This window comes from Bidens hawaiensis, unplaced genomic scaffold (assembly GCF_021521415.1).
Source record: "Bidens hawaiensis isolate Kalapana, Puna unplaced genomic scaffold, B.hawaiensis_p1.1 tig00074861_1, whole genome shotgun sequence".
In the NCBI taxonomy this organism is placed as follows: Eukaryota; Viridiplantae; Streptophyta; class Magnoliopsida; order Asterales; family Asteraceae; genus Bidens; species Bidens hawaiensis.
The window spans coordinates 18,706-40,729 of NW_027506701.1; the positions used below are offsets into that span (position 1 = coordinate 18,706).

General features: G+C 35.8%; 3 pseudogenes; 1 reads left to right on the forward strand and 2 right to left on the reverse strand.

Annotated features, from left to right (window-relative positions):
• Nucleotides 1–6,582: 6,582 nt before the first annotated feature.
• Nucleotides 6,583–8,343, reverse strand: LOC143618427 (F-box/LRR-repeat protein At4g29420-like; annotated as a pseudogene).
• An 820-nt stretch (nucleotides 8,344–9,163) lies between these two features.
• Nucleotides 9,164–15,222, reverse strand: LOC143618421 (F-box/LRR-repeat protein At4g29420-like; annotated as a pseudogene).
• A 1,456-nt stretch (nucleotides 15,223–16,678) lies between these two features.
• LOC143618422 (F-box/LRR-repeat protein At4g29420-like) lies at nucleotides 16,679–22,012 on the forward strand (annotated as a pseudogene).
• Nucleotides 22,013–22,024: the final 12 nt, after the last annotated feature.

The window sequence follows — 22,024 nt, forward strand, 5'->3', positions numbered from 1 at the left end:
ATATAGCATATGTTGTGGTTTTAAATTACACGTGTTTGTTATACGATTTTTTTATTTTCACATGTGTCGTACACGGGTTAATAACCTAGTAATAATAATAAAATAAAACCAAGGAAAATATCATTTTAAAGTTATTTCCAATTATGAGGGCGTGTGGTTCGAGTTTTATCATCATTGGGTCTTCGGGCAAGTGAGTTTTTTTTCTGAAACTATAGATAACTTGGAGACGCTTATGTGCACGTCTTTGTTTGTTGCTCGTTCAAAGAAAAAAAAAGGTTTGTCACTTGATGGGAAGCTCATTTATGTTTGTCTGTATAATAAATGAACATACACGAACTGAGGCCACATTTGTTCGATGGTGTCTGTGAATGTTCGGTAATATGTGAGTTTACGTCCGTCCGATTACATCTGTTTACATGCGTCGGTTTTTTTATACAAATAAAAGGGGAGCCACGAAATTATAATAAAACAAAGGAAAATTATCGATCACATCTTTCACACTATTTTATTTTTCATTTGACACTGGTAAAAATATTACTTCCTTTAAGTTTTTATTTATTTATTTCAAACAGATGTTTTAAGGCTTTTAATAAGAAATAGTATATAAGTCGATTGATATAAATATTTTCATACCTTAAAACGATGTTTTTAAATTTTTGTAGGAATAATAAAATAATTCTAGTCGATTGATTCTTGAATTTTATAGATTAATTTTGGGGGAAAATATGTGAAAAGATATAAATGTGATAGCTAACATTTGTTGACTTTCTCTGCATTAACTTGTTAGGCTATGTGTAGTGGAGGAGCTACAAAATGGGACATTTTGCGTCATGTGACGCCAAGTCAGCAAAGAGTGGGTTTTTGTTTTTTGGGTGTAATGGTGTTGTGCCCAATATATATATAACACAAACAATATAATAATAATAAAAAGAAAGGGGAAGAACGGCGATAAATAGATCCCCCCCACCCTTATCGCCCCACAAATCGGCGGGGGGGGGGGGGTGTTCTCGCCCGATCAACCTTCATCATTGTTTCGAAAGTAAAAGACCATGCCCGATCAACCTAATTGGGTTATGGCAAATAAAATAAAGAAGGTGATAAGTGATCAACCTGATTGGGTCAGTTAGTAAGGTGATCTCAAAGATTATAGCAAATAGAATAAAGAAGGTGATTTTGATGGTCATTTCAGACGCTCAATCTGCGTTCGTAAAATGCAAAGTATTTTTGGATGGAAAAATAGTAAATTATCATGTTCCAAAAAAAAGCAATATGTTTAGCTAAATGGTTGGTGGGGTTTGTTGGGTATGGTTTTTCTTTGTTTTTTTTTTAAGTTGGGCTTTTCAATAAAACTTTGATTATGGTTATGAGTTTATAATTACTTTTAGTCTTACATTTTTTAGAATTCCTGTTCTAGAATTAGAGTTATTTAATTCAAATTCACCATCTACAAGTGAATGAAAAATGAAAGCTTGTTACATTATTCATTAAACACATTGTGCTACATACAACCATACACATCACAAACATAGGAGTAAAAAAAACAATAAAATACTAATTTCTATTCCTAAACTTGCACTTCCTCAAATGAACACTTAAACTACAATTGATGAAGCTCTACCCACTCTTCATTATACAACTAGTAGATGAAGCATATACCTGATCCAGACGACCCACTAACTGCCTACCCAATTTTCTATGTTGGAACAAATGACCAACAACCATCTAATATGCAAGTAGCATTGTAGCGTGACCTGACCTCAACCATCGTCACAGTCGCCTACCTACGAATGCCCAATATGCTATGATTCTTTTGCTGAAGACCTGACCTCAACCACTGTCACAGTCGCCTACCTACGAATGCCCAATATGCTTGGCGAAAGAATCATAGCATATTGGGCATTCGTAGGTAGGCGACCGCGACAGTGGTTGAGGTTGTCCTACATGCAGATTGGAAGGTTGTGGATGGTATGCGTCTTCTCTAGTTCTGAGAACAAACTTCAAATGTGGCTTATACTTCTTTATTCTATTAGATGGAATAAGAAGAATGACAACCTTCTTATTATAGGCCTAAGTGCTATCAACATATATGACACATAGCTATGAATAATCAACATGTTATGAGCGGATTTTGGTAGACTGTCAAAGATCGGTGTATAGAGTGAGAAAACATATAATAATTAAGCAAAAATAAAAAACAACAAAATAGATTAAAAACATACCATTTTGAAAAAACAAATCCACCATCTTTCCTTGGTTTCTTTGGCAAATAATTACTCTTTTCAACCAGTCTTCCATCTTCTTGAAGTTGGTTGTTCTTCCGGCTAATCTATTAAAAAACAAAAAGAAAAATAAATTGTAAATCACGTAATCCAAATTTAATAACAAATAAAATAGAATGGAGCAAATTAATAGCATTGCCACCAAGGCACATTCACCAAATCAATAAGAAAGGTATCTAAAATGATAAGAATATTAAAATGTAAAAAGGATTAAAATAATTTTGTGATTTTGACCATGTGATACAAATCCTAGCTAACTTAAAGACCAAAATAAATATTCTTAATAATATTATGTGAAAAAAACTATCTGTCTCAAATCGATAACAAGAAATTACATTTGGGGATATCCCGAAATTAGACTAAACATAATATTTAAATTGAAGTGCTTTACAATAGAAAAAGAGAGTTATTATTCTGCTCGTATATCATAAACAAGATCTACTTCAAAGTGATTAGAAAACATGATATGACTTTAACTAAACTCAACAAAAATAACCTAGGTAGAAGATTCATTTCAAAACAAGTAGGCACAATCAATAGATTCAACTATGAAAAAATTAAATCAAATGATAGATCCTACCATTCTGAGTCATGGTGCGCTGCTTACTACTTCTGATAAACCTTGGTATATGTGAGTATGTGTGCAAAGATTAGATATTATAGCTCGTTTTGTAGGATTGAAATGGGGAAGAATGGAGAGTATTTATAGAAAGATGGTAACATTATATTTAAAAAAATAAATAACACTATTAATTAATGCTCATTATTTTAATATATCAAGCTAACTGACACAAATATCCTCATGTATTTTCAGTTTGGGTGTGAACCCATGAATCTGTTTAGAAAAACCGATGGTAAATATTAAATAATTAAGATTTAAAAAAAATCAACACTATTAATTAATGCTCATTATTTTAATATATCGAGCTAACTGACACAAATATCTTCATGTATTTCCAATTAGGGTGTGAACCTATGATTTTATTTAGAAAACCGATGGTAAATATTTAAATAATTAAGATTTAAAAAAAATCAACACTATTAATTAATGCTCATTATTTCAATATATCGAGCTAAATGACACAAAAGATAACAAACTGATCGTACGGCCTGTAATGAACTGCTTCTATAATTGAAGGCTATAAGACATAAATATGTTCATGCATTTCCCATTAGGGGTGTAAACCCATAAATCTATTTAGCAAAACCGAAGGAATATATTTACATCAAATTTTAAACAAACAAACAAAATTAATACTATTAATTAATGCTTATTATTTCAATATATCAAGCTCTTCTAATCTTAAGACTATAAGACATAAATATCTTCATGTATATTTAATTAGGGGTGTGAACCTATGAATCTGTTTAGCAAAACCAAAGGTAAAAATTTACATCATATTTTAAACAAAAAAAACTCAGCACTATTAATAAATACTCATTATTTCAATATATCAAAGCTAAACGACACAAAAGATAAATACTGATCATACGGTCTACATCGAACTGCTTAATTAATGGCAGACTATAAGACATAAATATCTTTATATATTTCCAATTAGGGGTGTGGACTCATAAATCTGTTAAGCTAAACCGAAGGTAAATATTTACAACATATTTTAAACAAACAAAAAAAAACCAACTATTAATTAATGTTCATTATTTCAAGATGTCGAGCTAACCGAGACAAAAGTTAACAAACTAATCGTACAGTCAACTACAGACTACTTCTTTAATCGAAGACTATAAGACATATATATCTTCATGTATTTTCAAATATATGTTTAGCAAAACCGAAGGTAAATAATTACATCATACTTTAAACAAACAAAAATTAATGCTCATTATTTCAATATATTGAGCTAAACGACACAAAAGATAACAAACTGATTGTACGGCGTGCAATGAATTGCTTCTATAATCAAATGCTATAAGACATAAATATCCTTATATATATAAATAGGGGATGGATCTTGCGAGAAATGATATTACAGCGAGAAGTGCGAGAAGTGAATGTATAACTTCATTAATCCATAATTTCACTCCCTTTCATATGATGTTACATACATATATGTAGGTTGGTTGTATTTGTGTCTTAATTACACATTCAAACCTACCTACAAACATATAAATGTACCGGGCTACATTCAAACCTATGTACCTACGCACATACAAACACACATACACATATACAAACATACGTACCTACACGCATACATATGCACCTACATAGCGCACCTACACATAAGAAAGAGAATGAAATTAGGGATTAATGGAGTTACACATTCACTTCTCGCACTTCTCGCTGTATAAAAACTTCAAAAATAATCCAATACCTATATATATATATAGGTATATATATATATATATATATATATATATATATATATATATATATATATATTTCCCATTAGGGGTGTAAACCCATGAATTCATTTGACAAAACCGAAGGTAAATATTTACATTAATTTTTTTTTTTAAAAAAAAAGAAAAAGAAAAATAACACTATTAATTAATTGGATAAGAATTATGTGTTGTATTATATATTGTATTGTTACTGTTGTTGTGTTTAAACTTTGAAGTTTGGACATTTCATTCTAGTAGTTTTATTTGCTTATTGCTTTATATTTGTTAATTATATTAATAGGGGTGTAGACATAAAGTGTTTTGGGTCAATCCAATCGGACCCGTCATGCATTCTAGTAGTTTTATTTGCTTATTGCTTTTATATTTATTAATCATATTAAGAGTGAGATTAATTTAGGTATACCCATGAAGATACTTAATAATTTGACTCAATGTATATATCAGAATCAAATGTCTTGAAGTCAATAACGCGTAAAATCTCATACATTCGAAATTTGGCGAAACCATTCATATATTTCAAACTGACAAGTAATCGGTTTTAGGGCTATGGCGAATAATCAAGTTTCCCATGAAATTTAGTTGGGTTGGTTTTCTTCATGTGACTAAAATTATGAAAGTTGCGAACTTAAGGACCCCCTCATACAAGTTAAACCCCATCTTTAGTTCTTTACTTCAATGATCCATACATGAAGACATCTCTACCAACTTTATCATCTTCTATAAATATTAAAATTGTCTCACAAGTCACAATTCACACACAAGCAACCAATAGAAATATTATTGACATGTCAAGTTACAAGAAACATGCACATAATTTGAATCCTTTTAAACAAATAGCTTCTGCTCCAAGAACAGAGGATTGTGTCGGTTGCAAGAGATGTGAATCCGTCTGTCCAGCAGATTTCTTGAGTGTTCGAGTTTATTTATGGCATGAAACAACCCGTAGCATGGGTATAGCTTATTAATACTTTACATAAACCCCTACTTTAGTCCATTTTTTTACCGGAAAAACCTATGTTCAAAAATATATTATTTTTGAGCACAGGTTTTTTTGGTCCAAGTGTATCTTGTCTTTACCACGAACAAATTTCCTTGGTTAACAATAATTGTAGTTCTCATCAATTTTGACCTCAAACAAGTCAAGCGTGATGAAATTAATCTAATAAACCTTCAATTAACACATTAACGATTTAATTCCAATCAAATTTTATATCAGTTAGCCAATAAACATGAACGAATTGATCACTTATAAGTCCGATACAAAACCGGCCAGATAAAACAATGCAAGTCCTCAAGGTTAATTCCTCGTGTTTTCATATATGATCTGTCCCAACTGAGAGCTATTGTGTAAACTAGGAAGCAAGAAAGACGAACATAAGACAAATAAGGAAACAGTAAATAGAATATATGTTTTAGTTCATAAAACATACTCTCACACGACTTGTTTTGAGGTTGAGAAGGATGATATTAGGATCTGCAAGTTAAGAACTTGAAATTAGGAAAACACTTATTCAACTCGTTTAGTTTTTCGTCTTCTAAAATTCAACTTCAGCTGTCAATTTGGTCAACATAAAGTCAATACTACTCTAATGTTAGGCCTTCAGGTTTATGAACTAAATTTCAACAGACCAACACAAACCAACACAAACAACCAAAGGCCCAACAACAGCCCAAAACAAACCCGAAAACTAGACGAAAAACACAAAAGTGGCCCAAAGTGTATCTAGAAGCCTTATTTTGGAAAAATAAACGGGATAACCCGCTTTTAGCGGTTACCACAATGCAGCCCCATGTTCCAACGGTCGTTTTGACTGGTAGCACGCCTGAAACGGAGGCCCGTAGCCCAAGTTATGCCCATTTTCGTGCAGCCCCTTTTGAAGCGCGATCTTGGGCCTCCAGAAACACCATGGCCCGCTCTTCTACACTTGGGCCTACATCAATCATCCAGTCTTTCTTTCCATATTCCCCATCTCCACTTCAACCTAGGCCAACGAGCCATGCACTTAGACATGAAACTTTTAGATAGTATCAACAACATCACCATGTATGAGCAATGAGACATTTGACAAGCGGATGCATTGGTCCAACACACGAGCAACAGATGAGAAAGCCAACGACGGGCCAAAGAAATTCAAATATGCACATATTGTTTTCAATCCTTTCCTCACACCCAAAATCTCCCGGTCTTTTGTGTTCAAACAAGCATTTATTTCTGACCAAGCAGCTAAATTAATACACAGAGAACTTGCATTTGGGAAAATAATGAACACCTACCCTAGGCTTAATTTTGAATCTAGAGCATCTCCTGGTTCCTTGAGTTGCGAATACATGTTAGTGTTTTTGTGATCGGGAATTTTGAAAGTAAGGAGCCAATATTGCGAAAGTCCAGCCAAAGTATTTTCAAATTCTGAAACTCTTTGAGTGCTTGTTTAAGAGTATTGACACTAAAACGAAAGCGAGATAACATGGGAGCTTCAACTTGAATTGCAAACCGTACGAAACCTTTTATTTTGAGTGTGATGAGGTTGGGGGCGATTAGAGTCAAAGACGATAGAGAATTACGATAATATTTAAGTTAAGAAGGTGTATCTTAGGATCTTCAAGCCCTCTAACATTTATCAATTTAAGATCCTGCAGATTGTGGAAACACTTATTCAGCTCGTTTAGGTCTCTGTCTTCTAATCTTGTAGATTGAAGTGTTAAACTTGTTAGCATTGGCATTAGATCCAAACTGTGCATAGACAACAATGCACAATTGAGATTTAGGTTAACAAGATTATGACCTGCATATATCAAAGGAAGCAATACTCCTTAATTAATTAAAACAAAGGGGGTTGCGGCGCAGCTTGTTGCACGTTTGCCTGCCACTTTATTGTAATCGTTTTATAGTAAATTATATAAAATAGCTGCATATTGGAGTAAAAAAAAAAATATTAGATTCAAAAAAAAAATTATAAAGTGCTGAATGAGCATTACTAGAAAGTACATATAAACATGAACTTAATTAGACTACGTGAAAAACCAACACCAGACATCAACAGTGATTTCAACGATCTGGAAACTCTAGACAGTGATTTCTGTTTGTAATTTGTTCTTTACGTATTTTGAATGTAATTATATCTAAACATAATTTTCTTAACTTGATAACTTTTTCTTCGTTTTAAGATCTCCTACGTACTTTCTCGTTGGTTGCCTGCCTGCATTCTTCTCCACTGAAATGCACTCTGAAATCTCATTTCTTCCTTATAGGTTTGTATGAAACAAATAATCATACACCGGCAACTGTGCACCATGGTTTGATTTTAAAAACCGATGGTTTTGTATTACCCTACTACTAAAGTTGAGAATTGTACTTCCTTTACGTCAAAAAAGAAGTTGACAAGGACCATCAAGAACTGATCCACAACTTCGCCCCATGACCGGTTCACATGCAGACTTGTTACTCAACGATACTGACCGATTCAGAAACCCTGGGCAGCCACTCCTTAGAGAACTCGTCATCGTTGAGGTTGTCACATATGTTGATACTGACCGATTCAACAGTCTCGAGTTTCAAAATAAGATCCACAAATACCATCTTTAGAGAATTCGAATCCCGAAAGCTTAAATTGATGTTAAGATTAATCGATCGAAGGCCTGGAAACACAATAGAAAGCCTTGGAAGCGACTCGGCAGCATGCAACGTCAGCTGAGTCATCGAGTCGACTCATTATATGGAGAAGCAGAGAGTCATGGAGTTTGTCCATGAAAACAAATTTTGGCGACTCACTATAAACCCTAAGATATGATATATGGCATGCATTTTTTTATATCGATGTGTTATATTGGAATTTCATATTATTACGGGCCTCCATGCACCCGATAATCGATTCTGAGTCCAAATCATATTCGCTTAGACATACACGCTGAGGGGCCCAGACTCAATATGTATAAAAAACTTCATAAACCAGAGGGGGTCGGGCTCAAAATTTCGGTCGGAAACGGGTAAATTCATAAAAATTTTCGGCCCAAAAATGACAAATATATACTACCGAGCATAAGAACGAAGGGGTCGGGCTCAAACTACATCATATGCATTCCAAGAACACACACTATCCAACCAACACGAACCTAATTCTACAGGTCGAATAAATGATCAAATCATTTTGATTGTTGTGTAAATTAGGACATCGATGGTTTGTACACGTATAACACATGCTAGCTGGATTTATAACCATCACTAACAAGCCAAGCCTTCACAGGGATTTATAACCTAGCTGGTTCAACTAATATTCTGCCCCTGTATGAAACTGGTCTCAATACTAGATTTAACCGGTTAACCACGACCAGCCTAATCGATTCTGTTGTGCACTATCGGATGCCAAAACCATAAACAACAAAATATCAAAACTACCATCAAACACTACTCAATTAACTGAACCGTAAATGATAAAACCAACAATCTGTGTGCACAGTATCAAAACCAGATCTTTAAAAAGCAATACTCCACAATCCATTTAAAACCAAGAAATCTATAGTTATAGAGAGACGCACACACTAGAACAAAGTGGATTTATATTTCCTCCTTGCCTCCAACAACCCCTCCTGTGTCCAGAACCGCTACCTCCAACCTACATGCCAAAAAAAATGTATATTCATTTGTTTGAATGTACAATTTCAAGAAAAATATGACAAATTGAAACAGAAACAAAACCATTCTTCCTTGCTGCTTTATCATCTTGGGCTACACTTCAATGTAAGCAAAGGAAAAACACTTAATTTTCTAGCAGATATGTGAACACTAAAAATAATTTAACTTTTTTTTTCCAGATCTTACCATAAATATTTGAAGAGTTACTTGAGTATTTGGTCTCCTTCTTAAAAGGGCTCAGCCCTTGTTGGACTTAGATGTAATTTTTGACCGGCTGCAAGAGAGGTTTAATGAAATTTTTGAGTTGAACTTGGTTGATAATATGCTTGACCCTCCAGGAGGTGGAAGTGTTGGGGTCCTCGAATTTAACACTGGTTAGTTAAATGTTTTTATTTTATTTTTATTAAACAGTTTAATTTCGTACTTACAGATAATTTTTCTTTGAAGGCATTGCTAGCTTGCGGTCAACCGTCGGGTGGCCGTAAATATAACATATTTCAGGGAAAAAAACATTAGCATACCTTGGGTTTCCATTTCCGGTTTCTCACAGAACATGGCGCCTCAACCAGAATGCTTTTGTTCCTTTCCGGGTCCATTGGATGATCAAGAGTTATATCACCGTCTACTGCAGCAATGGTTGGTATATGCAGCGCCTAATATTCAAAAACATGTCAGTGTAACCATACGCGCTAAGCGAATACAGAGTAAATCACATTTTATACCCTAACAACATCCTTGTAAGCTTTCAGATTGTTTGATGCCAAATAAAAGCCATCTCGATTAGATTTCTGTTGAATATGTGACACAATCAACTAGGTCTTCAGAATCACCCTTAGCAGCAGATGTAAGGCTAAAAAGTGTGATTAGCGATATCAAATTAAGAAACCCGTTTTATATTTAATGACCAAGTAAATAATTGAGGCCGACAAAAAAACTAGACACGAAACGAGAGCTTTAACACGCGTTTAACTTCAACGGGAGAAGATCTTCTAGATTGTTTGTGTTTTGCCATAAATAGGACTTTATTGTTTTATTTATGAGTGCCTTTCTATGGTGTAAACAACCACCCAAGGGGAGCTCACATTGGGTGGGATCGGTTCGTTTATTGTATAAATCTTTTACCGATTACGGAGTCGTTCACCATCCTTTATATTATATTTATATTTATGTTCGATCGTTTGTTTATACCGCACCCGTCTCGACACGTTTATCGAGAGCAAAACCGTTCGGTGGTCATTTTAGGACCTACAATTGGTAACAGAGCGGGTCGAATCTTATAATTCAACTTTGCTCTTGATATTCGGGTTCTATTTCCGTTATTACCCGAACCGAGACGTTAATTCCGTTGAAGTTTTGAAACTAAAGTTTGATGTTTGAAGATTTGAGGAAATAATCGTGCTTGAAGTTCGTCTTTGTACATCTGGGAGTTTCACAGCCAAATTTAAGATGATGTTGGTTTTCCGGGTTGGATTTGTTGTGTGTATTATGATGGTTATAAGGGTGGTGGTTCAGGAAGGTCTCCGGATCTTGTTTTTTGGTGGCCGTGGAGTTGGTGATGGTGGCAGCAACCGCCGGAATTAGAGATTCTACGGCAAGGAGTGCTTTTCCGGCGAACAATTATCTTGGCCGCGATGACTGGTAGCCGGTGGTGGTGACTGGATCTGGTGGTAGACACGACGGCGGCGCGGCAGTGGCTTGAGGCCGGAAATCGCTTTTCCGGCGACGGCGGCGCGGCAGTGGCTTGAGGCCGGATCTGGTGGTAGACACGACGGCGGCGCGGCATTGAAAGCCTTGGAAGATACTCGGCAACGAGCAACGCCAGCTGAGTCATCGAGTCGACTCAGTATTTGGAGAAGCAGCGAGTCATGGAGTTTGTGCATGGAAGCAATTAGGGGGGGGGGGGGGGGGGTTGGCGCGGCTTTGGGCTAAAACCAAAAAATATATGATTTTGGATATTTCAAACTATTTGGTTTTGGTTCGGTTCATTTTACCATTTGAGTTTGGAAATTTTAGGGCAAAAAAATTGACCGAAAATGGTGAATTTAGTCATATATTTATTCTGGAGTTTTATACTTTATATTGGACTTTCTTATTACTGTGTGCCAAAACAATCGATTCTGAGTCCAAACAATATTTTGTGCCCAACCCGGCTTTTTGTTCTCATATCTCACACTAATTGATTTCCAAGATTATTTCGGTTTGGGTTATAACCCTTATGTGCCCAACCCAGCTTTTTGTTCACCTCTACATTGCTCGTTTATCAAGGATGGGTTGGCCTTGACGGAATTTGAACACTAGAGTCTAGAAATCGATATAACACGGAGATCAGAAAGATGAAGATGATGGCACATCTTAAAAGGTACTGTGTGAAAAAGTAATGATCAATTAGAAACACTTGTTTTTGTTGGTTCAGGTCCCGCGAACACACAACAATTCAACCCAGGCCAACGAGCCATGCACTTAGACATGAAACTTTTAGATACAGTATCAACAACATCACCATGTATGAGCAATGAGACATTTGACAAGCTGATGCATTGATCCAACACACGGGCAACAGATGAGAAAGCCAACGACGGGTCAAAGAAATTCAAATATGCACATATTGTTTTCAATCCTTTCCTCCCACCCAAAATCTCCCGGTCTTTTGTGTTCAAACAAGCATTTATTTCCGACCAAGCAGTTGAATTAATACACAGAGAACTCACATTTGGGAAAATAATGAACACCTTCCCTAGGCTCAGTTTTGAATCTAGAGCGTATCCTGGTTCCTTGAGTTGCGAATACAATGTCAGTGTTTTTGTGATTGGGAATTTTGAAAGTAAGGAGCCAATATTGCGAGAGTCCAGCCAAAGTGTTTTCAAATTCTGAAACTCTTTTAGTGCATGTTTAAGAGTATTAACACCAAGACGAAAGTGAGATAACATAGGAGCTTCAACCGTTGAGATTCAGAGAAATATACTTATATGATTTGTGATGACGAATTAGATATACCACCAGACATCGACAGTGAATCAATGATTTCAACGATCCGGAAACTCTAGGCAGCCAGACCTTAAGGAAATCCTCTTCGATGAGGACGAAATCGATACTCACCAATTCAACAGTTTCCAACTTCAAAATAAGATCGAGAGAAATCGCTTGAAATAACTTGAAGACTTCCAAACCAAGTTGCAATATCTTTATTGTTTTGATATTAATAAGTTCTACATTTTTGTTTTCTCTTTGTAATTTGTTCTTTACGTATCTTTGAATGTAATTATATCTAAACAAAATTTTTTTAACTTGTTAACTTTTTCGTCGTTTTAAGATCTCCTACTTACTTTCTCGTTTGTTTCCTGCCTGCATTCTTCTCCACTGAAATGCACTCTGAAATCCCATTATTCTTTCTTAGAGGTTTGTATGAAACAAATAACCATAGACCAATATCTTTGCACCATGGTTTGATTTAAGAAACCGATGGTATTGTGGACCATCAAGAACTGATCCACAACCTCGTCCCACGACCGGTTCACCTGCAGACCTGTTACTCGTGTGACCCACGAGGAAAACGATTAACCCAACAGTTTTTGCCCAAATGTGTTTGGACGTGTCAACACAACCTGCTCGTCTCGACCATTTTAATAACTTAAAATTTGTTTTCATAAACTATTTACAACCCCACAACTTAACCATTGTGGAGGTTATGAAGACCCAAGACCGGACCAGAACCAGACATAAAGATATTGTGGAAGTCTAGAAGCCAATCGTTGAAGCCCTTTGAGCGTTATCTCAGCCCAAAACTACAATGCTCTGAGTTTAACCTGTGCTTTCTTGTAGCTTTATTTTTTTACAACTTTATATTTATTAATCATATTGACAAAGGGATTAATTTGATATGCCCTTGAAGATACTTAATAAATTGAATCAATGTGTGTACCCGAATAAAGCGTAAAGTCAAGAAACAAGAATGGTAAGATCATATACATTCAAAATTTGGCAAAACCATTCATACATTTTAAAAACTCATATATACTGGTTTTAGGATTATGGTAAATCAGGATTTCAAGAAATTTGGTCGGACGGTTATCTTCACGTGACAAAAGTTATGAAAGTTGTAAACCAGAAGACCAGACTGTATACTTTGATTAAGCCATAACTGGTATGACTTCTTATTTACTTCAATGATCCATCTTGATTCATTATCAAATCATCTCACAAATCACAACATGCCAATTAAAAAAAATATGCACAAAATTCTGAATCCTTTTCTTCTCAGCCTGATAGGATAAGTTATATAAAAGATAGATAAGTATTTAATAAACATAGTCTTTATTATTCTTTTAAAACATAAAATATTTGTAAAAAACAGACAAAACAATGCAAGTCCTGAAGGTTAGCTTCCTGTGTTTTCATATATGATCAATCCTAGTTGTTTTAATTCAATAAACAAAATCTGTGTTTCTTAGATGATCCGTGGTGTTTTATCATATATACCATCGGTTATCCATGAATCTTCCCTATGTTCATTCCATATTCCCCATTTCCACTTCAAACCAGGCCAAAGTACCATGCACTTCAACATGAAACTTTTAGATGATTCACTACCACTAACATCGCTATGGATGAGCAACGAGACCTCTGACAAGCCGACACATCTGTCCAAAACGCAAGCAACAGATGAAATAGTCCATGACAGGTCACCGAAAATTAGATATGCACATATTGATTTCAATTCTTTTCTAACATTAAAATTCTCCAAGTCTTTTGGGTTGAAACCGGCTTCTATTTCCGACCAAACACGTGAATTAATACGTTCAGAACTCACGTTCGGGAAAGGCGTCAAAACCTTGATTATGCTCACTTTTGAATCCGGGGTGTCTCTTATTCCCTTCCTTCCCAAATACAGTTTCAGAGTTTGTAGTGATTTTGTGGTTGAGAAGTTTGAAAGTAAGGAGCTAATATAGTAAGTGTCCGACCACACTCTTGGCTTCTCATACTGTACGGAGGTGAATACGCCTTCTGGATAAATGGCAGTAATGCTTAGATGATAGTGAGATAACATGGGAGCTTCAACATGAATTGCAGGTTGCGTGAAACATGCAATTTTGAGGGCAATGAGATTGGGTGTGATAAGAGTCAAAGATGGTAGATAATCAGAATATACATCCGCCAAAAGGCAGGCTTTGAGGTTGAGATGGCGGATCTCGGGATTTTTAAGCCCTCTAACACCTTCCATGTTAAGAACTTGAAGATTAGGGAAACACTTGTTCAACTCGTTTAGGTTTTCATCATTGAAATCAATATCTTCAAGTGTCAAACTTGTTAGCATTGCCACGGGATTCAAATTATGCGTACACAGCCATGCGGACTTGAGCTTTAAGGTAACAAGATTGTGACCTGCACATAGAAGTCTTTTTAAAAAGAGTTCAGCGGGTCCTGCACAGTAACTCAACGACGCCGAAGCAGCCTGTTGCCCGTTTACATGCTCTCTATTAAGGATCCTTTTTTTTTGATAATATATGAAAACAATTTGTCCATTCGATATACACACACACACACATAACCAGAAACTATAAACATGTACTTACAATATGCAGAAATCAGCAGCAAAACATTCGATTTAGCACGCCCACAGGGTGAAAAACGTCTACCAGACATTGACAATGATTTCAACGATTCAGAAACCCTTGGCAGCCACTCCTTAAAGAACTCGTCTTCGTTGAGGTTGTCACGTATGCCGATACAGACCGATTCAACAGTCTCCAGTTTCAAAATAAGATCCAGAAATACCTTCTTGAGAGAATTTGAATCCCGAAAGCTTAAATTGATGTTAAGATTAATCGATCGAAGGCCTGGAAACACAGTATTGAAAGCCTTGGAAGCGACTCAGCAGCGTGCAACGTCAGCTGAGTCATCGAGTCGATTCAGTATATGGAGAAGCAGAGAGTCATGGAGTTTGTCCATGAAAACAAATTTTGGCGACTCACTATAAAAACACTAAGATACAATATATGGCATGCATTTATTTATATAGGTGTTTCATATATTGGAATTTCATATTACTGCGGGCCTCCACGCACCCGATAATCGATTCTGAGTCCAAACCATATTCGCTGCCCAACCCGGGTTTTTGTTCTCACATCTCACACTAACTACGTGGTTTCCAAAATTATTTCGGTTCAGGTTAGAAACCATATGTACCCAGCCCGGCTTTTTGCTCACCTCTACGTTGCTCCATTTATCAAGGTTGGGCTTGATGGTATTTTTAGACAAATAAAGATGAGAACGATAGAAATCAAAGGCTCGTAATTTTCATTAACTGAGAAAACTGAATAATACGTACATGAGATGGAACACCCATTTAAGGTGGTGTTTGGGATTCCTTATTGAGCACTCCTTTTGGCTTTATTAACTTCTGGAGATGTTTGGTAACCCAAAAGTTCTTTTGGGTTTTAACTTCTCACCAAGTGTAAAAAGGAAAGTTTTTTAAAGTTAAGAAATCCTAACTTTATGAACTTTTGGGTTTGATGAGAAGTCACCTTGCAGCTCTCAATCATCCCTACCACCACCAAGCTCTCAACTACACCTTGCCACAAACAATTTAATTCAACACCCGCATCTCTCAACTACATCCCTACCATCATCAATTTAACACCAATTTAACATCTATGGCTCTCAACTACATCCCTACCATCATCAATTTAACCTTTGCAGCTATCCCTATCACCATCAATTTAACCCTACCACCATCAATTTAACACCAATTTATCGCCTATTGATTTATTATTTATAAGTTAATCCAAACACTTTTCTTGAAAACTTCTTTTTAAAAAGTTATATTTGATAAGTCCTTTTACAAGAAGTCCTTTTAGACTTGAATAAAGAATCCCAAATACTAAAAGAAGCCTAATAAATCTGAACTAACTTGCTAAAATCAATCAGTAAAAGATTCACCAATTGACCCATTATTTTAAGCATAAATAAAGGAAACACGTAACACACTAATCCACGAGGGTGACGTGGCTTATTCTTCCACCTCAAGATACGTAACCACCACACGAACGAGCCACCATGCATGCAGGTAGTTAGGGATCACGTAATTTCTTCAGGGTTGGCCTTGCCGAAAATGGAACATTAAAGTCTAGAAATCGATATAACATGAAAATGTGTGCAAGATGAAATTGAGATCAGAAAGATGAAGATGATGGCACATCTTAAAAAAACTATGTGAAAATACACTAAATTTCTTAATTACATTAATTAATGACTCATAGTACCCAAGAGAACACACAAAGATTTGACGTTGAAAGTGATTTCAACACCACAAAACCGTGCCTAGTAAATGATAAACTACTCATAAAGAGCATACATAATGCTTGTGTTTCGATGAAGTCCAAAAAAAACGGCACGCGTTGTAACCATGGGTCTGGATGCCGGACAAGGAGACGGACGAGGAGGCGGGCCAGGTTAAAAAAAAACTAATTCATCCCCAGAACATTAAAGCTTTATTAAAACAAAAATATGAATTACAAAATATTATCGTTTTCAAGATCGATCAAAACCCAAGAAAATATTTTGTTTACCTCATTAATTACTCATTTTTCTCAATATAAATAATCTTTTATAAAAGTACCTAATCATCTCTATCATTTCAATCTCTTTAATAATATGACCACAAACAATCCAAATTATAACGACATGATAACATTTTTTCGATTCCAATACCGCCTCCACACAGTGGCGAAGATTGCTTAGGGCCTAGGGGCCCGCCCCCTGTTTTTTTACGCAGTAGTGTAAATTTACCCGTTTTCGTCTGGAATTTTTTATACGTGGTGTAAATTTAGCCGTTTTCGGCCCAAATTATTTATACGTAGTGTAAATTTAGCCGTTTTCGGCCAAAACTATTTATACGTAGTGTAAAATTTAGCCATTTTCAACCCAAAATTTTTATACGTAGTGTAAAATTTAGCCGTTTTCGGCCGAAAATTTTTTTACGTAGTGCAAACTTAGCCCTTTTTGGCCGAAAATTTGTGCCCGGCCACCTTCGTTTGTGAAATTTTGTATACATTTTGAATCCGGCCCCCTCGGTGTCTTAGTCCAAGCTTCGCCACTTCCTCCACAGGTTGTACTAGAAAACCATTAGGTTGTCGAACCATTAAAAGATGGTAAACCGGATGATGAGTCAAACTAAGAAACATATTTCAAGTCAAATGAAGATTATTGCCTGAAGTAATCAACCGTTTGCTTTGCTATTCAAAAGGGGTTCTGACGCAGCTTGTTACCCGTTTGCCTATCACTTTATTGTAATCGTTTTGAGTTTAATGACCATCAATATAAGTATCTTTTGACTTTAAAAAAATATTCTAACTTTTATTTATGCATTGTTTTATTTCTGTCAGCCTGTCAGGTGGAGGCCCATAGAACTGCAAAAGAGAATGCATAGCATATGTTTATCGTTGTAGGGTTTTGAGTTTTATTTCTCTCTCGGTTCCATGGACAAACTCCATGACTCGTTGCTTCTCCAAATACTGAGCCGACTCAATAACTCAGCTGAGGTTGCTCGTTGCCGAGTGGTTTCCAAGGCTTTCAATGCTGTGTTTCCGGGCCTTCGATCCATTAATCTTTATTCTAGAAGCATCAATTCAAGGTCTAGGGATCCCAATTCTTTCAAGAAGATTTTTTGGATTTTATTTTAATGTTGGAAAACCGTTGAATCGGTGAGTATCGACACCGATGATTTCATTTTCAGAGACGAGGATTTCATTAGGGCCTGGTTGCCTAAGGTTTCCGGATCCTTGAAATCACTTTCAATGTCTGTAGGTGTTCCTTCAAGGTTTTCATATACGAAACCTAAGTCGAATGTTTTGCTGCTGATTTCTGCGTATTGTAAGCTCATGTTCAATTATATTATATCTTCTAGTAATATATATTGTTAGCTGTTTTGGTCAATTTAAGTTGATTGTTTTTACTTAATTAAGAAATTTTGATTCCAGGTCATAATCTTGTTAACTTAAAGCTCGGGTACGGACTTTTTTCTATGCAAAATTTGCACCCAATGCCAACGCTCACAAGTTTGGCACTTGAATTGATAGACGTGGATGTAGATGACAAACACCTAAACGATCAGTTGAATCAGTGTTTCCCGAATCTTCAAGTTCTTAAGTTGAGTGTTATTAGAGAGCTTCAATATCTTAAGCTCCACCTTCCCGACCTCCAAGCCTTCCATTGCGTCGCATTTTATGATTCGCTAGATTCTTTGACGCTGATCACCCCAAACTTCATCACACTCGTAATTAAATGCATCATGCCCCCCTGCGATTCATGTTGAAGCTCCCATGTTATCTCACTTTCATCTTACGATTTACAACCTTAAACCCGCACACACGTTCACAATCAAAAAGTTTGAGAATTTGAAAACACTCTCGCTGGATACTTCTTCCTACATTGGCTCCTTACTTTCGGAATTCCCAATCACAAAAACATTAGAAACTCTAGCATTGTGTACGCGGACCAACGCAGCAAGAGACGATTCAAAACTGACCTTAGCGAAGGTGTTCACAAGTTTTCCCCAACGTGAGTTCTCTGCGCCTTGGTTCCGGTGGTTGGTCAGAATTAGAAGCTTGTTTGAAGCCAGAAGGTTGGGAGATTTTCGATGGGAGGAAAGGATTGAAAACAATATGTGCGAGTCTGAGGTTAGCTGACCCATCGTTGACGTTTATGTGTATTGCTCGTGTGTTGGACCAATGTGTCAACTTGTTAGAGGTCTCGTTTGGCCTATCTTATAATGTTAGTTATGATACATCTCAAACTTTCAAGTCTAAGTGCATGACTCGTTGGCCTGGGTTAAAGTGGAGATGGGAAAGACGGTCTTGGATTACAGGTGATATTTCTAATTAAACATCACAAATCATCTTAGAAGCGCAAGTGTGATGAGGTAAGATCCATCATATATCATTTTTAAACATTTATATTTATGTGGACGTTTTGGCATTTTTAATTTATGTTATGGCTCGTTTGTTCTTATGAATTATAATGGATTTATGAAGATGATAGCTCCGAATATCAGACTTGATTATGAGAATTTATGACTTAATTATAATGGAAACTTGTATTGAGAAACTATATAAACCCGACAAATGAAACTCAACTTACATTTGCATCAGCTTCAACTCAATTTGCAACATTAAGAAGTATGGGATAACATTTTATTATAGCTATCGAGATAACTATGCAATTCTCATTAAGGAAAATGGCCAATTACTCGGTTTACAAGAGTTGTTGTATAAGCATTCACATGTTTCAGGGCCAGTCAAACATATAATCAGTCCAGCCGTGTAACGAATAACGCTAGGCCCTTTCACTATAGTGATCCAAATTCCAAACCTTAGTACAAACAAATAAATAAATTCTTTTGTTTACCAAGTTTAAGGAACTCGAAAAGTTATATTCACAGTCAGTCGAAATACCCAAGCAAGAGAAGCACTATGAAAAACATTATGAATGAAAGAAATTCTGATGCGAAAAGTAGAATTAGTAAAAGTTGTTTGCATTCGGTTAACTAAAATGATGTTTCGTATTTAAATATAGATGTGGCAAAACAATATTCATGATCTCCTTAATAGTTACAGCTTTCAGTTGCATGTACTGTTGTTTTTGAGTTGAACCAACTCAAACCCATACTGTTGCTCGCGTTCCTTTTTGGCCCAGAGCCTATGTTTATATTATTGTCGCCCTTGATGAGATTATGGATTATAAACTTATAAGTTGTAAAGTATGCAAGACTCTAAAATGATGATTTTTCCTATTAAGGAGCGTAATACTGTCTTTGGATGCATTTGAATGAATTTTGTAAAATTTGCATCAATAAATAAGATGATGCCTAATAGCATTGATGATGGAAACTCTTATCGGTTTTAGGTTATAGTTAATGAAAAATCAGATTCCATTGAAATATGGTCGAGTCGGTTTTCTTCACGTGACAGTAGATTATGAAAGTTGTAAACCAGAATGCATACTTTAACCAAGTCATAAACCAAGTCATATATAACATGTATGACTTCTAAACCCCCTCATGCAATTTAAACCTCCATCTATACCCATAGACATCACTACCAACATCATTATCTTTGATTCATAACCAATCCCATAGGATAAGATATTAAAAAAATTAGACAATTATTCATAAACAGATTCGTTAATTATTAATCCTACTTAACGCATAAATATTTATAAAAACCAGACGAAACAATGCAAGTCCTGAAGGTTGGTTTCCTGTGCTTTCATATATAATCAATCCCAATAGTTTTAATTCATATCACATAGTCTGTGTTTCTCAGATGATCTGCGATATTAATTAGATATACCATCCGTTATCCATGAATCTTCCCTATGTTCACTCCATATTCCCCATCTCCACTTCAAACCAGGCCAACAAGCCATGCACTTAGACTTGAAACTTTCAGATTTAGTAACACTAACATCACTATGGATTAGTAACGAGACCTCTGACAAGCTGACGCATTGGTCCAAAACACAAGCAACAGATGAGAAAGTCAAAAGCGAGTCAACTAACAACAGATGGGCAAAAAATGTTTTCAGTCGGTGCCTCCCATCCACAGTCTCACAACCTTCTGGGTTCATGCAAGTTTCTAATCTCGACCAAACGCCTGAACTATTACACAGAGAACTCAAATTTGGGAAAACCATGAACACCTTGGCTAGGGTGATTTGTTTCGAATCACGGGTGTCTTCTGATTTTGTTCGTTGTTGTATGATTTCTTTAGGTTTATAATCTCATTGATGTTGTTAGTTGTTGTATGATATTTTTTTAGGTTTATAATCTCATTGATTTTGTTAGTTATTTATATGTTAGATTTTGTTCGTTATTGTATGATTTCTTTAGGTTTATAATCTGGTTGATTTTGTTACTTGTTCTATGATATATTTTAGGTTTATAACCTGATTGATTTTGTTAGTTGTTACTTTGTGGTCTGATTGTGGAGTGCTTAAATAATAAATGGCACTAAGGAGGAGAAGAGGCCAAGAGGGAGGCCAAGGAAGTAGCCTACAGCAACCGAACATGCCAATAAGCGACCGGTGGCGAAGAAGATGCAAACAGGGACTCCAACAAAAGATATAGTTTGGCCTTCATCTACTAGGCTTGTGTATAATGCAGGTAAAACTAAATGATATTTAGTTTTTATACATTGCTTTAGTTTTGATAATGCAAATAATATATCCACGTTACTATCTGTTTTTTTCAGACTTTGTGTTGTTTGTGATTTCAAATACAGTCTCATCTCAACAGGTAACATTATTGTAAACAAGGCTAAGTTTTTAATAGAGCCTTTATATATGGTTATTTAGTTAGTTAGTGGTCTGTCTTATGAGCACCTCCTTCAATGCTTCAGGGTTTGCCTCTGTCTTATGAGTACCTCCATCATATACAAAATTATCATGTGGGGCCAGTGGTCTGCACAAATTCGCGTGACTCGTGGGTTGTGGTAATTCAGAAGATAGGTACGTACGTTCTTTACCTTTGCTAGTGGATGGGAGGATATGGCAAAACACTGTGGTGTTCTCCAGGGTTGATATTGATGTGTTCCACATGAATGTTTTTAATGAAAGTGGCTTTAGAGTATGTTATGGGAGTAAGAGAGGATTTATTGGCCAGTTATATCTATCCGTATGATGATTGTGATGAGGAGGATGCTGCTGCTGCTGATGATAATGATGGTGGTAGGAAGGGGAGAAGGCACCAATGGCG